General features: G+C 38.3%; 1 protein-coding gene and 1 pseudogene across 1 annotated transcript in view; both read right to left on the reverse strand.

Annotated features, from left to right (window-relative positions):
• The window catches only part of MCU (mitochondrial calcium uniporter), a 226,649-nt gene that overhangs the window by 194,748 nt on the left and 4,511 nt on the right, over window positions 1-27,390 (reverse strand). The window lies entirely within an intron of this gene.
• Window positions 24,094-26,385, reverse strand: LOC132485444 (ATP-dependent RNA helicase DDX50-like; annotated as a pseudogene).

The raw sequence follows: 27,390 nt of genomic DNA on the forward strand, positions 1-27,390 counted from the left end.
ATTTATTAATTCTAATAGCTTCTGTGGGGAAATTTTAAGATTCTCTATATTGAGTATCATGTCATCTGCAAATAGTGACAGTTTTACCTCTTGCTCTCAATTTGGATACCTTTTATTTCTTTCTCTTGTCTGACTGTTGTGCCCAGACGTCCAACACTATGTTAAATAGAAGCAGTGAGAGTGGGCATCCTTGTCTTGTTCCTGAATTTAGTGAAAAAATTTCAGTTTTTCACCATTGAGTATGACGCTGGCTGTGGGTTTGTGATAAATGGCATTTATTATGTTGAGATACGTTCTCTCCATACCCACTTTGAGTTTATTTCTTAACGTTCTTGATTACCAAATCTATAGACAGAAGGATAAGCTTTCCAACAGCCATAGAGGAACCTAACAGTCTTTACTAAAATAGCAAAAGGTTTCAGAAGACAGCATCTCAAACAGATGGACTTTTAAAGATGCTTTAAATAACTTTATTGTAATTTGTGGCTGTTACTTTTTTTTTGGCTGTGTTGGGTCTTCATTTCTGTGCGAGGGCTTTCTCTAGTTGTGGCGAACGGGGGCCACTCTTCATCGCGGTGCGCGGGGCTCTGTTGTTGTGGAGCACAGGCTCCAGACACGCAGGCTCAGCAGTTGTGGCTCACGGGCCCAGTTGCTCCACGGCATGTGGGATCTTCCTAGAACAGGGCTTGACCCCGTGTCCCCTGCATTGGCAGGAAGACTCTCAACCACTGCGCCACCAGGGAAGCCCTGGCTGTTACTTTTGAGTGTATAAGAATGTGGTCAGGACAGTAACCAATTCTGTTCACACAGTAACACACAACAGAAGGATAATCACAGGGGTGTTTTGTTGTTATTGTTTTCAATTTTCCTGAAACTTTTTTCAAGGGGAAAGAATGTTTATTCTTTAAAATTCTCAGTGTCTTATAGTTTTCTGCATACAGGTCTTTTGTCTCCTTAGGCAGGATTATTCCTAGGTACTTTATTCTTTTTGTTGCAATGGTAATGAGAGTGTTTCCTTAATTTCTCTTTCAGATTTTTCATCATTGGTGTATAGGAATGCAAGAGATTTCTGTGCATTAATTTTGTATCCTGCTACTTTACCAAATTCACTGATTAGCTCTAGTAGTTTTCTGGTAGCATCTTTAGGATTCTCTATGTATAGTATCATGTCATCTGCAAACAGTGACAGTTTTACTTCTTTTCTGATTTGGATTTGTTTTATTTCTTTTCCTTCTCTGATTGCTGTGGCTAAAACTTCCAAAACTATGTTGAATAATAGTGGTGAGAGTGGACAACCTTGTCTTATTCCTGGTCTTAGAGGAAATGGTTTCAGTTTTTCACCATTGAGAATGATGCTGGTTGTGGGTTTGTCATATACGGCCTTTATTATGTTGAGCTAAGTTCCCTCTATGACTACTTTCTGGAGGGTTTCTATCATAAATGGGTGTTGAATTTTGTCGAAAGATTTTTCTGCATCTATTGAGATGATCATATGGTTTTTCTCCTTCAATTTGTTAATATGGTGTATCACATTGATTGATTTGTGTATATTGAAGAATCCTTGCATTTCTGGAATAATCCCGACTTGATCATGCATATGATCTTTATAATGTGCTGTCGGATTCTGTTTGTTAGTATTTTGTTGAGGATTTTTGCATATGTTCATCTGTGATATTGGCCTGTAGTTTTCTTTTTTTGTGACATTTCTGTCTGGTTTTGGTATCAGGGTGATGGTGGCCTCGTAGAATGAGTTTCGGAGTGTTCCTCCCTCTGCTATACTTTGGAAGAGTTTGAGAAGGATAGGTGTTAGCTCTTCTCTAAATGTTTGATAGAATTCACCTGTGAAGCCATCTGGTCCTGAGCTTTTGTTTGTTGGAAGATCTTTTTTTTTTTTTTTTTTTTTTGCAGTACGCGGGCCTCGCACTGCTGTGGCCTCTCCTGTTGCGGAGCACAGGCTCCAGACACGCAGGCTCAGCGGCCATGGCTCACGGGCCCAGCCGCTCCACAGCATGTGGAATCCTCCCGGACCGGGACATGAACCCATATCCCCTCCATTAGCAGGCGGACTCTCAACCACTGCGCCACCAGGGAAGCCCCTGTTGGAAGATTTTTAATCACAGTCTCAATTTCAGTGCTTGTGATTGGTCTGTTTATATTTTCTATATCTTCCTGGTTCAGTCTCAGAAGGTTGTACTTTTCTAAGAATTTGTCCATTTCTTCCAGGTTGTCCATTTTATTGGCATATAGTTGCTTGTAGTAATCTCTGATGATCCTTGTGTTTCTGCAGTGTCAGTTGTTACTTCTCCTTTTTCATTTCTAATTCTGTTGATTTGAGTCATCTCCCTTTTTTTCCTGATGAGTCTGGCTAATAGTTTATCAATTTTGTTTACCTTCTCAAAGAACAAGCTTTTAGTTTTATTGATCTTTGTTATCGTTTCCTTCATTTCTTTTTCATTTATTTCTGATCTGATCTTTATGGTCTCTTTCCTTCTGCTAACTTTGGGGGTTTTTTGTTCTTCTTTCTCTAATTGCTTTAGGTGTAAGGTTAGGTTGTTTGAGATGTTTCTTGTTTCTTGAGGTAGGATTGTATTGCTATAAACTTCCTTCTTAGAACTGCTTTTGCTGCATCCCATAGGTTTTGGGTCGTCGTGTTTTCATTGTCATTTGTTTCTAGGTATTTTTTAATTTCCTCTGATTTCTTCAGTGACCTCTTGGTTATTTAGTAGCATATTGTTTATCCTCCATGTGTTTGTATTTTTTACAGATTTTTTCCTGTAATTGATATCTAGTCTCATAGCGTTGTGGTCGGAAAAGATACTTGATATGATTTCAATTTTCTTATATTTACCAAGGCTTGATTTGTGACCCAAGATATGATCTATCCTGGAGAATGTTCCATGAGCACTTGAGAAGAAAGTGTATTCTGTTGTTTTTGGATGGAATGTCCTAGAAATATCAGTTAAGTCCATCTTGTTTAATGTACCATTTAAAGCTTGTGTTTCCTTAATTATTTTTATTTTAGATGATCTGTCCATTGGTGAAAGTGGGGTGTTAAGAGTCCCCTACTATGATTGTGTTACTGTCGATTTCCTTTTTTAGGTTTGTTAGCATTTGCGTTATGTATTGAGGTGCTCCTATGTTGGGTGCATAAATATTTACAATTATTATATCATCTTCTTGGATTGATCCCTTGATCATTATGTTGTATCCTCCTTTGTCTCTTGTAATAGTCTTTATTCTAAAGTCTATTTTGTCTGATATGAGAACTGCTACTCCAGCTTTCTTCTGATTTCCATTTGCATGGAATATCTTTTTCCATCCCCTCACTTTCAGTCTGTATACATCCCTAAGTCTGAAGTGGGTCTCTTGTAGACAGCATATATATATGTCTTGTTTTTGTATCCATGCAGCCAGTCTATATAGTACCAAATGTAAAATAGATAGCTAGTGGGAAGCAGCTGCATAGCACAGGGAGATCAGCTCGGTGCTTTGTGACCACCTAGAGGGGTGGCATAGGGAGGGTGGGAGGGAGACACAAGACGGAGGAGATATGGGGATATATGTATTTGTATAGCTGACACACTTTGTTATAAAGCAGAAACTAACACCACTGTAAAGCAATTATACTCCAATAAAGATGTTAAAAAATAATAATAATAAAATTCTCAAATGTGCCACCAACAAAATCTATTTTGAAAATTGTATTATAAACACAAGCAATGTACAGCCACTCTTTGGAATATTATGCTGTCATTAAATGTTCATGACAAGTTTGTTAAATATTTGGTAAAAGGCTAAGCAAATGAAGCAAAATATAGTTACATACTTTTATGTTGTATATAAAGATCAATGATTCTTTTATCAGAGGCAAGATGAACTCCATAAAAAATGTGTGGGAGCTTCCCTGGTGGCGCAGTGGTTAAGAATCTGCCTGCTGCAGCTTCCCTGGTGGCACAGTGGTTGAGAGCCCGCCTCCCGATGCAGGGGACGTGGGTTCGTGCCCCGGTCTGGGAGGATCCCACATGCCGCGGAGCGGCTGGGCCTGTGAGCCATGGCCACTGAGCCTATGCGTCCGGAGCCTGTGCTCCGCAATGGGAGAGGCCACAGCAGTGAGAGGCCCACGTACCGCAAAAAAAAAAAAAAAAAAAATCTGCCTGCCAATGCAGGAGACACAGGTTAGAGGCCTGGTCCAGGAAGATCCCAGCTGCTGCAGAGCAACTAAGCCTGTGCACCACAACTACTGAGCTCGCGCTCTAAAGCCCGCAAACCACAACTACTGAGTCCATGTGCCACAACTACTGAAGCCCGTGCAAGTAGAGCCCATGCTCCACAACAAGAGAAGCCACCGCAATGAGAAGCCTGCGCACCGCAACGAAGAGTAGCCCCCACTCGCCACAACTAGAGAAAAGCCTGCACACAGCAATGAAGACCCAATGCAGCCAAAAAAAAAAAAAAAAGTCTGGAAGGAAATACACAAAAATGTTAACAGTGATTGTCTCTCAGTAGTATTTTCTTCTTCCTCCCATTTTTCTGTATATCTCAATTGTTATATAATAGATACAAGCTTTTAAAATGGATAATAATTCTGACTGTGTTAGAAAAAATAAGAATCATAGCATCAGACATAGGAACAGAAAACTAAGTTTATGTCTGTTCTCTCTGACAAATTTGTTAATTATTAAAAATGTTATTAAAAAAATCTGTATCTCTGTACCTTCCCCTCAATTTTGCTATGAATCTTATTAAACTGCTCTAAAAACATAGTCTTAATTTTTATAAAAAACTCTAGAAGATAAACATTTTCTGAAAACAAAAGTGACAGAACAAAGGAAGTTAAGCATTCATAAAAGAAAGGGGGCTTTTTCCCCAGTGTTCAAAAGTCTGTAGGAAAGAAATACTGCAAATTTTAGTTAGTGTCACTCAAGAAAGTAACACATACACTCATAAAGAAAACCAGACTTTTTCTCCATTTCTTAATTGTCTGCCAAGAAGAAGTGATAGCTTTTAGCTCAAGTCATCCTTTTCTCTGACCTCTGTGAATCAAACTCCAAAATAAAAATGGGTTAACATGGTTACACCCAAAAGATTAATTTGAAAAAATAACTCTGGCTATCATGTTTTCAATTCTTACTGCACTGGAATTTTACTTGTAAAAATACTTAAGTGTAAAAGAAAGAAAGAAAGAAAACTCTGGTTAGTAACTACAGTTCAATCTTGCCACCTCAATGTAATGTTTGTCTATGCCTAGACTAAGTCAAGGGGAAGGTTGAATTCCACTTCAGCATAAAAAAAAGGCAGCAACTGAGATCAAGAGGAAAAGGCAGCACCTAGTTCATGAGAAGTCATACACCTGTTAAATTATAATAAACTCAGTATGCTAAACTGGTCTATAAATCAATATTTATACATAAAAATGTCCCCATAAACCCATTTTAATCTTTGAATAAAGTGTACAAATTCTATTTTCTCATTACTTACCACAGATATTCAAACTCACAATGATGTTATTATGAGATTATCACACTACCAAATACAGTTTACCATAAATATTGTTGCATTCCTCATAAGGAGCTTAAGTAAACAATAATTTCAAGTTGCAATTACCAGTGACAGGCCCAAACTGATTTGTTTATATGTATTTCAGATATTTTCATTTCAACCAAAATGAAATGCTTCATTTTCAGTCTCAACAGCAAATATAACCATTATCCCCACCTACAGAAAACACTGCCTAGAAAAAGCAATAATGCATCACTACAGGATGGCATCAGACAGGTACAGAAACACTGCAGTGTATTTTGGAAATCATCTCAGGACAACCAATAAAATAAAAATTAAAAATTCGTTCCATACAAAGGATGTTCCCAAATGGGAAAATACACACACTCAGTTTACATCTTTAAAAGAAGTACATATTAATTCATTTAACAACTTTTTGAGTGCCTATGTGTTAGGCATTCTTTTGGGTGCTAAGGATTCTATACTGATGAAAATGCTCCTGCTCTAATGAAAGGTATAGGAAGGGAAAGCAAGTAATACATAAACATGTTATATGTTGGAAGTGCTAAGAAAAAATAAAGCAGAGTAGTGGAGAAAGAGAGCAGTGAGTAGATGTAGGGAAATGACTACAAATTTACATAGGAAGATCACAGAAAATATCCGAGTACACTTGAGAGAGACAGAAAATAAGCAAACCTGCATGTATTCAGGAGAAGAGCATTCTAACTAAGAAAACTACAAATTCAAAGATCCTGTGAGATGGGTGCATGTCTGGCATGTTTGAGGAACAGTAAGGAGAGCAGTATCACAAGAATGGAGTGGGTAAGGGGGAAAGAAACAGCAGTTGGGGATGAGACAGGGAACCAAATGCTCAGCAGTGGTAAGATGGAGCTTGCTGGAACCAGGTGAAGAGCAGACTGTTATACATTCTAGAACTTTGAATCCCATAGTGGGAACAATTATAGCACAGAAATAGGCGTATGCTACAAATCACACGCTTTGCCTTCTCCAGAGATCCATTTTATCAGCACACTTCTGCCTGGAGGCCACTTAACATACTTTGTCTTTCACTCTGAGTGAGATCTGAAGCTGCTGGAGTGGTTGTCTTCTGCCTGAGGTCATCACTTCCACTGCCTGAGTTCTGACCATAGAAAACAAAAGGCAAAAGCAGGGAGGCTAATTTGGAGGCTGTTGTTATAATCAAGGTGAGATATTTTGGTGGTGTAAAACAAAATGCCAGTGGTGAGACAATGAGAAGAAGTCAACCTAAGTGTTCATCGAGGAATGAATAAAGAAGATATAGCATATACATACAATGGAATATTACTCAGCTATAAAAGAATGAAATTTTCCCATTTGCAACAACATGGATAGACCTAGAGGCTAGTATGCTTAGTGAAGTAAGTCAGACAGAGAAAGACAAATACTGTATGTTTTCACTAATAAGTGGAATCTAAAAAATAAAACAAATGAACAATTATAACAAAACAGAAATAGACTAACAGATACAGAGAACAAACTTGTGGTTACTAGTGGGGAGAGGGTTGGGGTGAGGGGCAAAATAGGGGTAGGGAGTTAAGAGATACAATTATTAAGTATAAAATAAATAAGATTAAGGATGTAATGTACAGAACAGGGAATATAGCCCATATTTTATAATAACTTCACATGGAGTATAATATATAAAAACAATGAATCACTGTGTTGTACACCTGAAACTAATATAATATTGTAAGGCAACTATACTTCAATTTTAAAAAAAAGTCAAACTCTTGATATGAAGAGCAGTTCTGATGTGAATCAGCATGTGACAATAGTTACCAAGCTTCCTGCTTACAAATCAATGATATGTAGCTCTAAGTTAAACATGTCATTCCTGGTTCTGAATTAAGAAGCACAAAGAACTAAGACAGAGTCTTAGATTAGATGCACATTATATATCTTCAGCTATTAACAGTTCTATTATCATTTCAAATGATCAACACATACACTTATTGTTATATACTGCAGGAGATATAAAAAACCCTATAATCCAAGCCTTCAACCTTAAGGAGGTTAAAAATCTAAAGACTAAACTAAATCACTCATATATTAAAAATTACAGATTCAAGGCAATAAAAGTAAAACAATATGTGGTCAGGCTAGTGAGTATTCTATAAACTGCCAGGAGGCAGGGAGGGAAAAAAAGAATCACTGAATAGATGGAACTTGAGCTAGGCATTGAAGGATGAATAGAATGAGACTGTGAAAGAGGGAAGAAAGGAACAAGCAAGGGCCTTCCAAGCTGTGAATCTGCAAAGTGAAAGAGCTAGGATGAAGGTGGAAATGTACTTGGTGGTTAGGGATAGGTCTACTCAAGGAATTCAGGAGACAGAAGTTACAACTATAACTTGTACTAGTTTGGGCATGTTATTTAGAACCCTCCACCTCTATTTCCTCAACAGTGGTAATTACAGTACCTACTTTATAGGAATAAATTAAATAAAACCATGCATGTATGGTGCTTCACACAACCTGGAAGTTAATAAGGAATCACTGGTTATCAAAACAACATTATTATTAAAGGTGGAAAGATAGACTGGAACTCAATTTTAGAAGGTCCTGAATATCAGACTAAGGAATTTGTACTAAATCCTAAAGGTGGTGTCCACCAAAAGTTTTGTGGGAGGAAATGTTGATTAACTGCAGAGGAAACATTGAAAGTTGAGATGCTATTTAGACAAAACTCCAGACACATGACAAGACTTTACATGCAAGTAAGGATGGTGATAATGGGAACATAAAGTACAAGATAAGTGAGATGAGAAAGGTAGACTCCAACTAAGATTTAGTTACCAAATAAAAGGGTGGGATACAGATATAGACATTACAGGTTTAGTTCCAGACCACCACAATAAAGCGAATATTGCAATAAAGTGAGTCACATCAATTTTCTGGTTTCCTAGTGCATCTGAAAGTTCTATTTGCTGTAGTGTTAAGTGTGCAATAGCTTTGTCTCTAAAAAAAATGGACATACCTTGCTTTAAATATACTTTATTGCTAAAAAATGCTAACCATCAACTGAGCCTTAAGCCAGTCATAGTAGTAACATCAAAGATCACTGATCACAGATCACCATAACAAATATAATAATGTAAAAGTTTGAAATATTGCAAGAATTACCAAAAAGTGACACAAAGACATGAAGTGAGCAAATGCTCTCAGAAAAATGGTGCTGATAGACTTGCTCAACGCAGGGTTGGCACAGACCTTCAATTTGTAAAACATGCAATATCTGTGAAGCACAATAAAGCAAGGTACAGTAAAATGAGGTAAGCAGTACTGAACTGCACACTTAAGAAACAGTTAAGAAGGTAAATTTTGTGTTATGTGTATTTCAACCACAATTTTCTTAAGAGTAAGAAAGGGGTGCAAAGGAAAAGGGAAGAGCCAAAAAATAATTGTAATTCAAGTACCTGGAAGAACCAAAGGTACCAATAAGAAAAAAACAGTAAAGTCACGAAAAGGGGTGCCACGTGGGAAAAGGACTCTACATTCTGGTTAGGTTTGAAAGCTCACTCACTGATCTAACGACAATCAGAGGGAAGGAGAAATCCCAGCATGTATAAACACACCAATACACCCAAGTCACAACTACTTTGCTTATAAGTCTTTTCCATAATAAAGAATGGAAGGACAAGCCTCATCCACCAAAGGGCAGACAGCAGAAGCAAGAAGAACTACAATTCTGCAGCCTGTGGAACAAAAACCACATTCACCCCAGAAAAACAACTAAATGAAGTGGAGATAGGCAATCTTCCAGAAAAAGAATTCAGAATAATGATAGTGAAGATGATCCAGGACCTCAGAAAAAGAATGGAGGCAAAGATCGAGAAGATGCAAGAAATGTTTAACAAAGACCTAGAAGATTAAAGAACAAACACCTAGAAGAATTAAAGAACAAACAAACAGAGATGAACAATACAATAACTGAAATGAAAAATACACTAGAAGGAATCAATAGCATTATAACTGAGGCAGAAGAATGGATAAGTGACCTGGAAGACAGAATGGTGGAATTCACTGTTGCAAACAGAATAAAGAAAAAAGAATGAAAAGAAATGAAGACAGCCTAAGAGACCTCTGGGACAACATTAAACGCAACAACATTTGCATTACTGGGGTCCCAGAAGGAGAAGAGAGAGAGGAAGGACCTGAGAAATTATTTGAAGAGATTATAGTCGAAAACTTCCCTAACATGGGAAAGGAAATAGCCACCCAAGTCCAGGAAGCACAGAGAGTCCCAGGCAGGATAAACCCAAGGAGAAACACACCAAGACACATAGGAATGAAACTGACAAAAATTAAAGACAAAGAAAAACTACTGAAAGCAACAAGGGAAAAACGACAAATAACATACAAGGGAATTCCCATAAGGTTAACAGCCAATTTCTCAGCAGAAACTCTACAAGCCAGAAGGGAGTGGCACGATATATTTAAAGTGATTAATGGGAAGAATCTACAACCAAGATTACTCTACCTGGCAAGGATCTCACTCAGATTTGAGAGAGAAATCAAAAGCTTTACAGACAAGCAAAAGCTAAGAGAATTCAGCACCACCAAACCAGCTCTGCAACAAATGCTAAAGGAACATCTCTAAGCGGGAAACACAGAGAAGAAAAGGACCTACAAAAACAAACCCAAAACAATTAAGAAAATGGTCATTGGAACATACATATCGATAATTACATTAAATGTGAATGGATTAAATGCTCCAACCAAAAGACACAGGCTTGCTGAATGGATACAAAAACAAGACCCATAAATATGCTGTCTACAAGAGACCCACTTCAGACCTAGGGACACATACAGACTGAAGGTGAGGGGATGGAAAAAGATATTCTGTGCCAATGGAAATCAAAAGAAAGCTGGAGTGGCAATACTCATATCAGATAAAATAGACTTTAAAATAAAGAATGTTACAAGAGACAAGGACTACATAATGATCAAGGGATCAATCCAAGAAGAAGATATAACAATTATAAATATATATGCACCCAACATAGGAGCATCTCAATATATAAGGCAACTGCTAACAGCTAATAAAAGAGGGAACCAACAGTAACACAATAATAGGGGGGACTTTAACACCTTACTTACACCAATGGACAGATCATCCAGACAGAAAATTAATAAGGAAACACAAGCCTTAAATGACACAATAGACCAGATAGATTTAATTGATATTTATAGGACATTCCATCCAAAAACAGCAGATTACACTTTCTTCTCAAGTGCACACGGAACATTCTCCAGGATAGATCATATCTTGGGTCACAAATCAAGCCTCGGTAAATTTAAGAAAACGGAAATCATATCAAGCATCTTTTCCAACCACAACACTATGAGATTAGAAATCAATTACAGGGAAAGAAAGGTAAAAAACACAAACATATGGAGGATAAACAATACATTATTAAATAACCAAGAGATCACTGAAGAAATCAAAGAGGAAATCAAAAAATACCTAGAGACAAATTACTACAAAACATGATGATCCAAAACCTACGGGATGCAGCAAAAGCAGTTCTGAGAGGGAAGTTTATAGCAATACAATCCTACCTCAAGAAACAACAAACATCTCAAATAAACAACCTAACTTTAGACCTAAATGAACTAGAGAAAGAAGAACAAACAAAACCCAAAGTTAGTAGAAGGAAAGAAATCATAAAGATCAGAGCAGAAATAAATGAAATAGAAACAAAGAAAACAATAGCAAAGATCAAAAAAACAAAAAGCTGGTTCTTTGAGAAGATAAACAAAATTGATAAACCTTTAGCCAGACTCATCAAGAAAAAGAGGGAGAGGACTCAAATCAATAAAATTAGAAATGAAAAAGGAGACGTTAAAACAGACACCACAGAAACACAAAGCATCATTAAGAGACTACTACAAGCAACTCTATGCCAATAAAATGGACAACCCAGAAAAAATGGACAAATTCTTAGAAAGGTATAAACTTCCAAAACTGAACCAGGAAGAAATAGAAAATATGAACAGACCAATCACAAGTAATGAAATTGAAACTGTGATTAAAAATCTTCCAACAAACAAAAGTCCAGGACCAGATGGCTTCACAGGCGAATTCTATCAAACATTTAGCGAAGAGCTAATACCCATCCTTCTCAAACTCTTCCAAAGTATTGCAGAGGAAGGAACACTCCCAAACTCATTCTATGAGGCCACCATCACCCTGATACCAAAACCAGACAAAGATGTCACAAAAAGAGAAAACTACAGGCTAATATCAGTGATGAAGTAGATGCAAAAATCCTCAACAAAATACTAGCAAACAGAATCCAACAACACATTAAAAGGATTCTACACCAAGACCAAGTGGGATTTATCCCAGGGATGCAAGGATTCTTCAATATATGCAAATCAATCAATCTGATACACCATATTAACAAACTGAAGAATAACAACCATATGATCATCTCAATAGATGCAGAAAAATTTTTGACAAAATTCAACACTCATTTATGATAAAAACTCACCAGAAAGTGGGCATAGAGGGAACCTACCTCAACATAATAAAGGCCATATAAGACAAATCCACAGCAAACATCATTCTCCATGGTGAAAAACTGAAACCATTTCCTCTAAGATCAGGAACAACACAAGGATATCCACTCTTGCCACTATTATTCAACATAGTTTTGGAAGTCCTAGCCACAGCAATCAGAGAAGAATAAGAAATAAAAAGAATACAAATTGGAAAAGAAGAAGTAAAACTGTCACTGTTTGCAGATGACATGATACCTAAAGATGCCACCAGAAAACTACTGGTGGAGAGCTAATCAATGAATTTGGTAAAGCTGTAGGATACAAAATTAATGCACACAAATCTCCTGTATTCCTATACACTAACAATGAAATATCAGAAAGAGAAATTAAGGACACAGTCCCATTTACCATTGCAACAAAAAGAATAAAATACCTAGGAATAAACCTACCTAAGGAGGTAAAAGACCTGTACTCAAAAAACTATAAGACACTGATGAAAGAAAACAAAGATGACACAGACGGAGAGATATACCATGTTCTTGGGTTGGAAGAATCGATAATGTGAAAATGACTATACTATCCAAAGCAAACTACAGATTCAATGTAATCCCTAGCAAATTACCAGTGGCATTTTTTACAGAACTAAAACAAAAAATCTTAAAATGTATATGGAGACAAAAAAGACCCCGAATAGCCAAAGCAGTCTTGGGGGGAAAAAACGGAGCTGGGGAAATCAGACTCCCTGACTTCAGACTATACTGCAAAGCTACAGTAATCAAGACAATATGGTACTGGCACAAAAACAGAAATACAGATCAATGGAACAGGATAGAAAGCCCAGAGATAAACCCACGCACCTATGGTCAACTAATCTATGACAAAGGAGGCAAGGATATATAATGGAGAAAAGACAGTCTCTTCAATAAGTGGTGCTGGGAAAACTGGACAGCTACATGTAAAAGAATGAAATTAGAACACTCCCTACCACCATACACAAAATTAAACTCAAAATAGATTAGAGAGCTAAATGTAAGACCGGAGACTATGAAACTCTTAGAGGAAAACACAGACAGAACACTCTATGACATAAATCACAGCAAGATCTTTTTTGATCCACCTCCTAGAGTAATGGAAATAAAATCAAAAATAAACAAATGGGGCTTCCCTGGCGGCGCAGTGGTTGAGAGTCCGCCTGCTGATGCAGGGAACACGAGTTTGTGCCCCGGTCCGGGAAGATCCCACATGCTGCAGAGCGGCTAGGCCGGTGAGCCATGGCCACTGAGCCTGCGCGTCCAGAGCCTGTGCTCCGCAATGGGAGAGGCCACAACAGTGAGAGGCTCGCGTACCGCAAAAAAAAAAAAAAAAAAAAAAAAGGGACCTAATGAAACTTAAAAGCTTTTGCACAACAAAGGAAACCATAAGCAAGATGAAAAGACAACCCTCAGAATGAGAAAAAATATTTGCAAACGAGTCAGTGGACAAAGGATTAATCTCCAAAATATATAAACAGCTCATGCAGCTCAATATTAAAAAAACAAAAAACCCAATCAAAAAATGGGCAGAAGACCTAAATAGACATTTCTCCAAAGACATACAGATGGCCAAGAAGGACATGAAAAGCTGCTCAACATCACTAATTATTAGAGAAATGCAAATCAAAACTACAATGAGGTGTCACCTCACACCAGTGAGAATGGGCATCATCAGAAAATCTACAAACAACAAATGCTGGAAAGGGTGTGGAGAAAAGGGAACCCTCTTGTAGTGTTGGTGGGAATGTAAATTGATACAGCCAGTATGGAGAACAGTACGGAGGTTCCTTAAAAAACTAAAAACAGGGCTTCCCTGGTGGCTCAGTGGTTGAGAGTCCGCCTGCCGATGCAGGGGACACGGGTTCATGCCCCGGTCTGGGAAGATCCCACATGCCGCGGAGCGGCTAGGCCCATGAGCCATGGCCGCTGAGCCTGCGCGTCCAGAGCCTGTGCTCCGCAACGGGAGAGGCCACAACAGTGAGAAGCCCGTGTACCGCAAAAAACAAAAACAAAAACAAAAAAACTCTGTAACGTAATCTGCAGATTGTAATACACATGCTAAACTCTTCTCAGAATGCAATCCAAATGCACTTTGAGAGCTGAAAGACACCCATATAGACATACATACACACACGCATACATACAATCCTGCTATCTGTGAGCTTAGACACATAGATACATGAAGGAAGCATTCTACCTGTGCCAATTTTAGTTTTGCCCCTAGCTATAAAATTATTATCAAGGCTCAAACTTCTTTTTATTCCAACTAATCTAACCTTTTTTGAGTATACACTATAAGCACTTACTGATTCATTAAGAAGCAATTCCCCAGTTATCGTCAAATGATAAAAGTATCTAAACTCCAAGTAAGGTCAATTCTCCAATATATCATTTCTTTGTGGTTTAAATCATTGAGTCTTTGCTTTTACTTCATGGAAAATAAAGGAAAAAGACTATGCCTTACAGCTAGTAGGGAAAACAAGTAGCCCTAACATGGTATCCGGCCTAGTAGAAGGAACCCTGGGCAACGAGGCAGGAGACCTAGCTTGTAGCTTCAGTTCTATCTCTAATCTGCTACCTAATGAATTCAACTGTGGTTCTACCAAGTTTATAACTAAATACAACTTGAAGTTTGGTTCTTTTGGTTCTTTTATAGCAGAAATCAAACTTCTTCTTTAAGAGCCAGGTATTTTAGGCTTTGTGGGTCACATGGGCTCTGTTGCAACTCAACTCTGTTGCTGTAGTGAAAAAGCAGTCATAGACAACATGTAAATGCCAAATGTATCTCTTCCAATAAAACTTTATTTACAAAAACAAGCAGTGGTCTCGGCTGTAGTTTGCCAATCCCTATTCTGTAATATCAGGGGCAAGAAAATCAATTGGCAGGATTGATTTTGTAAACTACGTCATGAGTGCACACTGAAATAAACTGTGTTTTGTTTGCAGGGAGAAAATGCTTATGAATCAGGATCTTCACATACCTGAGGATGTTCAAGTTTCCCCTGCGTGAACAGGTCACATCACCAATACCTAAGACAGAGCAGGAAAACACTCTCCCTTACATGGTTGTTAATGACATAACAGGGGGTGTGTTAATTTACATAGGCAAAATTTACAAGGTGACCTGCAAAAGTAAAATACCAGGTTTTAGCAACTTTAGCAGTAAATACAGAAACCCAAACCTCATTAACACCAACAGTCACTTCTTCCTTATAGTAAGCTAAATAAATTCAGAAAATTGCCAAGGTCATTGGCTTCCCTGGGAGAGCTATTCAGTTTCCATGTAACTCAAGTGGTTTAGACCAGCAGACACTTGGTCATCCATAACCTGCTAAATTTCCAGGAGGCCAGAGTAACTAACTGTTTGTGCTAACGTAGAAGCTCTGATTCATTCTGGGATGGGACAGGGGTTGCTCATCATTATAAATGGTCTAATCAAGCCAAGATCAGATCTATCCTCCCTTAGAGTCTACCTTAGTAAAAATGTTCCATTCTGTGATAAGTCACCTTGCTAAATGCAGCATCATTTTAGCTACCAGGTATTCAATAGCAGGCTGGAGCAAAGAGCCGGCCCACAAGGATCAAGCAAGTGCCTTTTTAAAAACTAATCTTAAGGAGTTCGAGTTCCTCTCCATGGCTTTGCAAAGTAAGCAAAAACCATGCCAAATAGTAAAAAAGGCACTTACTTGACTCCCACAGTCCAGCTCCACACTCTAGCAGCTAAGATGTCACTGGCATGGTACATGGAGAGTGAGGTGGAAACGATATCTTGCCAACCACTGTAGGAATGGTAGTGAAAGACCTAAAAGAATAGAAAAAAGTAAAGTCAATGTCAAAGGTAAAGGCCTTCCTGAGCCTGCTGACATGGGTACCTCAGCATATAATGCCGAAAAAGAAAAGAAAGTCTGAAAATCTCTTGTTTAAGCCATTCTTAGCTGCTGGTTATTACAAGTGACCCTTAGGACAAGAGGGCACTTTTAAAAGAATATGAGTTATAACCTAGAATAAATCCAGACTGGTTATGAGAAACTCTGAAATAATACTTTTTTTCTTCAGGGAAAGAAAGTATTAAATCTTAGATAACCACATAGTAGGCTCATAGAGAAGTAAAAACAGAGAATTTGAAGCAACAACTCATAAATGAATACTTCTAGAAACAGTATTAAGAGGAAATTTTTTTCACCCCACCTCTACCCTTCCAGCATTTGAAAAACAGATAGAACCCTGATAAACTATGAAGAAATAAGAAATATTTTTTAAAACTTAAGGGGTCCCTGGCAATAGAAGCCTCAGGCTACCCAGGTTCGTTCAGCAACTTTCATTAATTTCAGAAACAAGTTTACAAAACTTAGAAATCTTGGTACAGTTAAAAAAAAAAATCCAATTCAATTGCCTAGATATACAACTCTCTGGTTTAGGAGTCCTGTTTTAAAATGCTTGACTCTTGGCCAATTAGTCAGAGATCGTTCAAAAACAAGAACAGCAATTTTTAAAAGCCTGTTTACATACCTATCTCCTCTCTCCATACCTACACTATTTATGGGTGAAATAATTTGTGGAAAAAAAGTAGTGTGATTTGCAAGAAAAATAGCAATAGTGAAAAAACAAAAATCATTGTTAATTAGCAATACCGTCTCTCCTCTTTCCATCTAATTATTCCTACCAAAACAAAACAAACAAAAAACACTTCTTTTACTTGCAGGTCCATTCAGCACCCTTTGCATCAGAACCACAATGGAAAAAACAGACAGTTGAGTTTAATCATTCTTGAGGCATCAGAATCCATCCAATAAGAAAAAGCAAATAATTTAAGTTTTCATTCTAAATAAATTATAGCCGAAAGACTATTCTTGCACTAGCCCTTATTTCTAATATGCTTAAAGCTGGGTCACTTTTTAAATAGATAGTCTGGTGACTCAAATTGCCCAGGCCTCAATTAATTTACTTAGAATGGGATATTCACTGTTAATAGCATATCTGACCAGACTACATCTTGGGTGCCTAACTAATGTTTTCTTCTTAATTTTGGCTTGTGTTTGCTTTGCCTTAGCTACAGTCCCTGGAAAGCATCCATTTATTAGTGTTTCCCTCGTTGCATCAGCATTTCTAGTTAATGTATTATAGCAAATCATTTGGAGGGAAACCTGAATGAAGTTCTGTACTGTGTATTCTGCAAAACTGTTCAAACCATATCAAAGATATTGCAAATAAAAGACAGCATGAAACTGGGAAGAAAAAATATTTATCAGAGATTTTTTAAATCAATGACTACAAAGAAAGAATATACACTGCCATATATATATATATATATATATATATATGATTTATTACTAAAACAAATACTTATTTCACACCAACTACCTTCCTCAAAAAGTACTTCCCTTCAGACCCACACCTTGTTTTTCCTTCACTCCATCAAAACCATGACACAATCCAAGAACAATTTTGTTTTTAACCATATAACTGACATATCCTTTTACAAAATAAAGCAGGTAGTTCCAAATTGCAAATTATTCCAAACACAGAAAAGAAACAACGAATAAATACCAACAAGTTTTCATTCACAGCTTGTCTGTGCTTGGAAAACCTGAGAATTTTAATAGAACTAACCAAGCTTTTGCTGCAGTTCAGTCCCTCATGAGCTCACTGTAATATAGCAGATGCTGTTCTGCATTTTGTACAAGACACGTTCATCTGTGTAATGAAACATTACTCTTCTCCGCCTTCTCTCGGGAAGTATAAAGGGTTTTCCCAGGAAAACGATAAATGAAGACATTCCACACCAAAAGAGGAAACTGGCTTTTTTGAAAGTCAAAACAACATTCCTAATCTAACTTTTAAAATGACATAACATATTTCTCTTTCCTGTCCCCCTAAAATATTCAGCTAAAAAGGCTTTCAGTCAACAGGAGAATAGTTAAATATGTGCAATAGAGAAAGAAATACCACATAGTTAAAAATGAATGAATCAGAACCACAGGTATCAACTGCATAAAGTATTAAGCAAAAAAGAACAAATTGCATAAGGATATTATACAGTATAATATTCTTCTAAATAAGGTTTAAAACATGTTTACAATATTGTATGAGATATATATGGCATAAACACATGCACGGAAAACACCGAACTGGAGAGAATGTTACTTTTGGGAAAAGGGGAGAGGAAATAGGATTGAGGAAGGAAACTTGGGGTAGCAATTATAGTTGTACTGTTTAATTTCTCAAGCTAAAGGGAACACATTATTCTACTTGTTTTTATAGATATTACATACTTCATAATTTAAAAAGAATAGACTTTCCCCTTATATGTTTGACTGAACCCAACATAATTTCCTTATGAAGGACATCCACCTTCCCCATCCCCACCCCCAAAAAACAACAACCCTCTGTGTTGGTATGGCATTTCCAAGTGAGCTTCTCTGAGAGCCTGCTCCTCAGTAGTTACTTTCTGTCTTTTCTTCTATTAGTGCTGCTACTTTCTGATGCTGGCTGTGATGTGACATCGGATCCATAACTCAGAGCCTCAGCTTGTCTCTACTTTTTTTTTTTTTTTTTCGCCGTACACGGGCCTCTCACTGTTGTGGCCTCTCCCGTTGCAGAGCACAGGCTCCGGACGCGCAGGCCCAGCGGCCATGGCTCACGGGCCTAGCTGCTCCGCGGCATACGGGATCTTCCCGGACCGGGGCACGAACCCATGTCCCTTGCATCGGCAGGCGAACTCTCAACCACTGCGCCACCAGGGAAGCCCTCTACTTTTAATCTTACCAAGAATACTCGTTTTAGGCAAGAAAGCTATTACACATAGTTCCCTTTCATTTTCCCCCTTTTACTGCTAAAAGCTCTAGCAATCATTAAAAAAAGAGCCATTATGTATCTAAAGCTCACCAGACTTTGTGGCACTTGGCCAAGCTATGAACTCTATTAGTAGTTGATTCTGAATCAACTACTAATGCAGTCTGAGATATTAAAATTAAAGAAAGTACTGACTGGAGTACAATTCTCCTTTTAATAAATGAATTTTCGGGCTTCCCTGGTGGTGCAGTGGTTGAGAGTCCGCCTGCCGATGCAGGGGACACGGGTTCGTGCCCCGGTCCGGGAAGATCCCACATGCCACAGAGTGGCTGGGCCTGTGAACCATGGCCCCTGGGCCTGTGTGTCCGGAGCCTGTGCTCCGCAACGGGAGAGGCCACAACAGTGAAAGGCCCGCGTACCGCAAAAAAAAAAAAAAAAAAAATGAATTTCCAAAATTCTGTAATACAGTATACTACAATTCTGTTCTATCATCTCAACTGTGCATGAACAACATTTTGTTTTGAAGCTTAAGTCAGAGCTAGAAATGGAAAAAATAAATTTCATTTTCTTTCTTTGGGGTTAAAATGAGAACAAAATAAGGAAACAAAACCCAATTATTAACATGCTTATAGATGAGACATTCACACAGCGTATACCCTTGGGATCCCCTCAAAAACAAAAAAACACACACAAAAAATCACGACTACCTCTTTCTGGTCAGAAAACTCATTTTTCCTGTCTGCTCAGCAGCTTCTATCCCCAGCACTCAAAGATCAGGGAAAGAGAGGTAAGAAAGAGAAACTGACAGAGATAGACATAAGCTGGTATTCTTCTGTTTACAAAAGAAATGTTATTCCATCAAAACCAAATCAAAAACTTTCAATTTTCTTATTAGGTTTTTACTATTTTTTCCACTCCATTCAATCTATCTTTAAATACTTCTTTAAAGTATTCTGATATCTATACTCTGTTTAAAAATGAAAAAAGAGGTTTTTAATCACACTTGGCCACTTGCCACAGCCCTGCTTCACGGCAGCTAGCAGAATTCTGGCAGTACAAGATATAGGATACAGTAGGGGTAGAATGGAAAAACAGAAGATTAGCTCCAAAATAAACACCTCCAAAAATCTGTCATCTTTGGAAATATATATCTGTAGGGAATCTAGAGTTGGCAGCACCTTGTTCAAATAGTTCCTTTCTCTCTTCGGCAGTGCCCAGCCCTTCACTCTTCTCTCTTCTCCCTCACTTGCTCCAAATACCTGCCAGGTAGTTGTCATTGTGTCAATTTCTTAAATTACCTATAGCGTAACAGCACTACAATCTTTTTCCATTACTATTTTTACTTAGTGTTTTATACAGCCATGCTTGTTTCAGCACAATCTGTGCACTCTTTTAAGATTATTAGCTGCTGCCCGAATCAAAGAAAAGTAATTCCTTCTTCATAGTTCTATGATTCCCATTACTGCAGAATCTAGGCAGAGAACAGGAGGATACACAGCTGCATTATTCACCAGGTTGAAGGATTTAGACAATGGTCCCTAGGACTTTTTATCTCAGTGTTGGGCTCTCATTTGTCTCATTTGTCTCAATTTTATATATATATAATAATGCTCTTGAGAAACTGGAGTGGCAGAAGCGATAGGAATCTTGTATATCTACATTTATAACATGGGAAGAAAAACTGCTAAAATTTTACTAAGATTTCATGCTTAGGAATGGCTAGTTATGTTGTTTATTTGTTTGTTTTTTAAAAAGTAAGATCATCATACATACAATGCTTACTACTCCCTAAAGGGAGTCAAATAAAGTTAGAGAGGACAAAGTTCAAGAAAATTACTCAAAAGTATTCCTCTAGTTAATGAACATAACGTTAAGAGTTTCTGCTTTGGGAGAGTATAATACACAGGACACATTCTTTCAGCAAAGATTTGCTGAGTGCTCATCATGCTATGTGAACTTTTTCATACTGCTATGCAAATCTTCCAGATTCTGATAGTATGAGGTAGGGGTGGGGAGGCAGAAATAAGGGGATAAGGTGGGTGTCTGATTTTATATATAAGTTTTTAAATCATTTAAAAATAATTAAATCAGATTTTTTAAAAATACAAAAGCAGAGGTGTAGAAAAGACAACAAAGAAGCATATTTCACACGATGATAAAAAGGAACACACAAAAAAGGTCAAGAAATAAAATTTCAGTACCTGAGTAACACAGTAACACAGGTCTTGAATTGAACTGTCTTTCTACCTAGTACTTAGCAGATGAGTGATAGAACTTGACGATTGGTTGTGGACTATCAACTCTACCTCCTAAATCTCCCTTCTCTCTATTCTCTTTTCTCCATCCTCAAGGCTGCTGTCCTAGTTCAGACATCTTTTGCCTGGTCCATTAAAATGTTCCTTACTGGTGTCTGTCTTTCCAGTCCCATCCTCTCCAATTAAGCCTTCACACTGCTGCCAGTGTGACCTACCTAAAAGCACAAACATAACCATGTGATTCCCTTACTTGAAATTCTTCCAATGCTCACCTACTGACAAGGAGTAATTTTCCAAACTGTGGCTTAAATTGTAGAATCAATTTAAATGAGTCCCAACCAGAATTTCCTTAAGAAAAGAGAACAGAAACTATGCATACATAGTAAAAATATTGTTTCATGAGACTTTTCCTAGTTTTATGCATACATGCACGTGCTCAATCATAACATAAAAGGTATTTCTACTGTGGGTTAAGTTTTTTTAAAAACCACTGAACTACATCATAAAATGTCAGCTCCTTCACAAGTCCTTTCACAATCTGATCCCTCACCACAGCAAGTGGTGAAGAGACAGACTCTGTAGCCAGACTACTTGGTTGTATATGCTGGGTATGCCACTCGCTAGCTGTGTTATCCTAGGCAAGTCATTTACTAGCTATGTGTCACTAACTGACTGCCTGGGCAAATCTCTTAACCAATCTGATGCAACTCAGTTTCACTATCTGTAAAACGAGGATAATAACAATACCTACTCACAGGGTGTCACAAGAATTAAGTGAGACTGTGTACAGTGCTTGGCACATGGTGCACTTCATAAATACGAATTATTATTGGTATCACTGCTACTGTCCAGCCTAATCTTCAGCTATTCTTGCTCATATCCAGTTGTAACAAATTACTGGCTGCTTCTCAAATACATGATACTCCCTCATATTGTCATGTTAGATACTAGTGCTGCCTGGAATATGAACCAACCTTTTCAGTCCCCCACACATTATATTTCCTCATATTTCAGCTCAAGCAAGGCCTCACCAGTGAAGCCTTCCCCAACATCCTCGGATAAGTCTAAGTGCTCCCACTGACCTCCATAGGGAAAAAAAAAAGCACAGCCAGTTACAGTCTTGTTTATAGTCTTGTCTCCTGGCCAGACTGTGAACTCTTAGAACCACAAGAGAAACATCTCTCCTTACCAGCACAGTGTCTCACAGAGTAGGAGTTCCACAGATATATTCTGAATGACTCTAGGTATTAACCTTTCTATGTCTTTATTTTCTCATCTGTACAATGGGGATGGTATTTTGCCTGAAGGGTTGTTGTGGAGTATACTACACAATGTTATAAAAGTGCTTGATATAGAAGCAATGCTCAGTAATTACCAGGTTTACTGGGTGGGACTTTATAGAATCGTAAACTAAATTTCAAAGATTTGGAGGGGGGTGGGGGGGTAGGCGTAATACCTTAGACTCTTATCAGTTAATACCTGGGGTGGGAGGGTGGAGAAAGAGATTTAAGAAATGTAGTCAGTGGGAGGGATGGTGAGGTCTCTTGGAAAAAACTGCAGTAGATGCTTGAGAAAGGAACAAAACTGAAGGAGCAGATGCTGAAAAGGAAGGAAGACCCACACTGACAACCAGCATGGTACAGTTTTAATTCTAGCCAGACGTAGGCTTAAATCCCAGCTCCAAAACATTTGTCCATCTTTGCATCCCTATCATTAAAACAGTTTATGACACGTAAGAAGAAATGAACCTATCCCATCCTCAATTTCCTCAAACTAGCACAATATATCAAACTAGCACAATAATACCTCTTATAGGGTTATGGTGAGAATTAAACATGGAAACACAGTGCCTTTAGCTCTTAGATGCTTTCTTCTATATCTACTCCTCTATCTTTACAGGTCAGGTAGTTCAGCTAACCTATTTGCTCTCCTATTATTTTATAAACTATCAGTTGCATTAACTTTCTCTAAAGTTTAAAGCAGACATTAATCCTCTTAAACATCCTGTAACACCATTTACTATAGGTAAGTAAGAAGTATTATACAAAGTGGGCCTGTCTGAGAAGGCCAAAAAAGAATTTAAAAAATCTTGAAACCTATAAGGTAGTATGGCTCAAGACTGTACATCTGAGACTGTCCTCTGGATAGCATCATACACCCAATGGGCTCTGCTCAACAATTTTCTGGTGATTATTACAAGTGCTCTCCCCAAAATAAAGTGTACAATAAATTTTAAAAATGTAAAAACTGAAAACTTTAGTAACGAAGCATAAGAGGTAAAGACCTCACTCTTTTGGATTAATAAATATTATTAATGTCATTAAAGAACTTTTGGAAAAGCCTCTTATTTTTACAAGAGATGTCAAAATGCAATGTCATATTATCCAATTATTCCAGAACTGTATTAGAAAAAGTTCAGTTTGGGTATGCTATTAGACCCAGTCGGTGATATAATTTACCAAGTTATGCTTTTATCAATAAAAAAAAAATCAAGCCTGTATACGGTTTATGAGTCAAGAATTCACCAAACTTATTAAAATTACTTTGCTTGAAGTCAACTTTCATTTTTACACAGGCTGTCTCAATGCAAGTGTTTAACAAAGTGCAGTGAAATAAACAGATTGTTTCCCTTTTGTGCTCAGCTACAGAGGTCAAGTTTTTTATCAGATGTCCTCAAGCTTGATCTAAATCAGGGAGTAACTATTCAAGATTCAGTTTGACTTTAGGGTCTTACTGGAAGAATCTGACCCCAATTCACTTTTTCTTTTTTAAAGGAGGTTTTTTTATTCAAAGGTATAACTGGATAAGTAGATTTGTTTACCACCATTCTTGCAAAATACTTAAAAAAAATACAACCAACTTCTTTGCAAATAGCAGACACAGATCTCACCTATGATGACCTAATTTTTGGTGGATAATGTACATGATTAGGCAGAAACAGGCAAGCTCACACTGGTAGATTAACTATCTCAGTCAAAACTCTGTTCGTGGCCCCCGCTTCTCGATCGATTTCTGTTCTCACTTCGTCTTCTACCATCTTGTCGACTTCCTGACCGACTCCCCTGTCGACTCTGTCTACCTGACCAGCCACCAGATCGACCACCTGACCAGCCACTTGACCAGCCACTCCTCTATCTGGAATTAGATGTGTTTCCATCATAATATTCTTCAATTTCAGGCAACTTGGCTGGCACTGAGAGTACCCAGTCTGAATCATGACACTCTGCCTGTAACCATTCTGACTCAGTTGTGGGAACATCAAAGCAAATGCCCATATTTCCTTTTAGGAGGCACATTCTGGTAATTTGGGACACAGCATTACTATTCAACTTTCTGTTAAGTTCTTTCCAAGCACAGCTAACATCCTGTATTTCTTCTGGGCTTCCAGAGTCATGGTCACAGCCCCCTTATCAGGGGTGATCAAAGAACGTGGTTCAAAACTTGATGCGCCAGAGATGTGGGCTAATGCTGCAGCCAATGCATCCACTGCCCCTTTCTCTTCTATCAGTCTCTGAGCTTATGGTCGGAAAAAATCAACAGCAGCATAAGAAATGCAAGCCAGAGACCTGATGGCATCCACGCTTTTAGATTTAACTAAATCCATTGTAGAAGGAACATCTACACGTTTAAAAGTAATTCCTGCTTTTTGTTCCACATATCTTAGTTGACCTCTTTCTCTTGGTTGATAAAAACATATGCAAATCCCTGTCCAGCCAGCTCTATCTGTGCATCCAGAGCGATGAATATAGGACTCAACATCCTGTGGAGGTAAACTGTGAATAACCAGGTCAACCTCAGGAATGTCCAAACCACGGGCAGCAACATTGGCTGCCACCAAAACTACCCTCTCTGAAGCCTTTCAGTGTAATTTCTCTTTGTGACTGTGTGATGTCGCCATGTAAACACTGGGCATTCTGTTTTATGTGTGGATTCATGGCCATATCAGTTACATTCTCTTTGGTCTCACAGAAGATACTAGCCCTCCCTTCAGACCCACTGTAGACTTGAAGGACATCTCCAATAACTGCTGGCCTCTGAGATTAATGGCACTGGATGGTCAGATGTTCCACAGTAGTTGCAGCCTTTTGAATCATTTTCCCAGCAAGGTCAACCTGTTCGTATCTGGATTTCATGTATTTTTTTGCAATTTTGTATACCCACTGTGGGCAAGTTTCAGAAAAATGTAAAGTCTGAGGATTGTCTTCAGAATCAGTTTTGTAGGATTCGTGGATAATATCTTCAACTTGTTCAGCAAAACCTAAATCTAACATTTGATCCACTTCATCCAGCACAATGTGGCGCAGTTTAGAAAGATCTAATCGGCCACTCTACAGATGATCTTTGATACAAGCAGGGGTCCCAACCAAGATGTCAATACCATTTCGAAAATGATTAATTTGGCTTTGATATGATGTTCCACCATAAAAACACACCACACTGAGTTTCCTAGTTATATCTTTGAAGTCTTTGGCTACTTGGTTTGCCAGTTCCCTTGTAGGAGCCAAAACAAGTACCTTTGGTGAGCGGCTTTTTTTAATTGTCTCTTGATTTCTTTGGAGTCTTTCAATCAAGGGGATGGCAAAATAGAATGTCTTTCCTGTTCCTGTCCGTGCTTGAGCAATTAAATCTTTTCCTTCATATACAGGACCAAAAGTCTTAACTTGAATAGGAAAGAGATATGTTACCCCTAGACCTTTCAGAAGCTTTATAGTCTCTTCAGAAATAGGGAAATTGGAGAAGGCTCCTTCTTTCTGTTCACGTATTAGGGTCTCTTCTAGTTTATTATCACTTGATTTATGAGTAGAACTATCTAAGGATGACACTCGCTTTTTTTTTTCATATTCATCAGTATCTCCATTTGACAGATCTTTTCTTCTTGACTTATGAGATTTAGAAAATTCATCTGAAAGTCTATGACATCCTTCCTTGGTGTCACCATTTAGCTCCTCTTTCATTTTAGCTTTTTTTGGGTTTGGGAGCATCCAGGTCACCTGCAACACCATTTCCTCTTGTTTCTGATTTCTCATGAGTCATAATGGTGCCTTGACTTCCTTCTATCGCTCCAGCATTGTGTAATATGTTTTCAGCTTATCTTGTTTAAATCTTCCTAACAACCCTATAAGGGAAGTACAGGTCCATAATCCCTTAACCGAAATTCTGACATCCACAGAGCTCTTTTGCCTCTCCTTCCTCTGGCTCTCGGTCTCCTCCAAAGGCGCCTCCAGCTCCATAATGTCCCCCCAGAGGAGTTTCCCAGGCATCATTCACCGCCGCCACCGCTGCCGCAGCCGCAGCCTCTGGGCAGGCGGCCACAACCACCTGCGGGCAGGGACAGGGTGAAAGGAAGCGGGGGCAGGGCGGCCTCCCAGATGGGGCCGTGCGTCACTTCCCCCAATTCACTTTTAACAACCAGTCTCAGCTTAATCATTTTTAGAATGAAACACAGAATTTTGTAATTTCATAGGAAAAGAACTTAATGGGAAAACCAGCAGGTGTGAGCCATTTTCAGCTCTGCAGTAACGTGCTGGGCTACCAAGGAAAAAGCCACTTTACTGTTCCTGAACTTTTATTTACTTAACCTTGTCTTGTCGAGCTCTAAATTCTAGGACTCTTTTAAGTACATGTCTTCCATGGTAACATCTCAGTTTTCCTAATAACATGTTGTTCCAGTATTGTATTAATCAGTCAAATAAAGAATAGAGGATTCCCCTATATTGAGTGGTTATCTTGAGATCTTAAAAGGTAATCTTGTCCTTAATCACAGGAAAACAAACAGTAATTTTTTAAAGAAAACCCACGGAGCACAAAGCTAGAATATAAAAAGAAATAAAAGCAACATCTTAGTAGTTATTCAGACTATGGTATCAACGAAGTGCTACTATAGAAGACCATGACCACTCCTTGATTTCCCTTTCAAACAGTAGGCAGCCCCAAAACCAAAATTCACATTCAATTTATTGTCTTCAACATACACCATTCTTCTTTTTTTAAAAATTAATTAATTAATTAATTTTTTGGCTGCACTGGGTCTTCATTGCTGTGCGCTGGCTTTCTCTAGTTGTGGCGGCGAGCAGGGGTTACTCTTTGTTGTGGTGTGCGGGCTTCTCAGTGCAGTGGCTTCTCTTGTTGCAGAGCACGGGCTCTAGGCGCACCAGCTTCAGTAGTTGTGGCACACAGGCTTAGTAGTTGTGGCATGCGGGGTCTAGAGAGCAGGCTCAGTAGCTGTGGCACATGGGCTTAGTTGCTGCGTGGCATGTGGGATATTC

The sequence above is a fragment of the Mesoplodon densirostris genome, chromosome 1 (genome assembly GCF_025265405.1).
Source record: "Mesoplodon densirostris isolate mMesDen1 chromosome 1, mMesDen1 primary haplotype, whole genome shotgun sequence".
NCBI classification, from domain to species: Eukaryota; Metazoa; Chordata; class Mammalia; order Artiodactyla; family Ziphiidae; genus Mesoplodon; species Mesoplodon densirostris.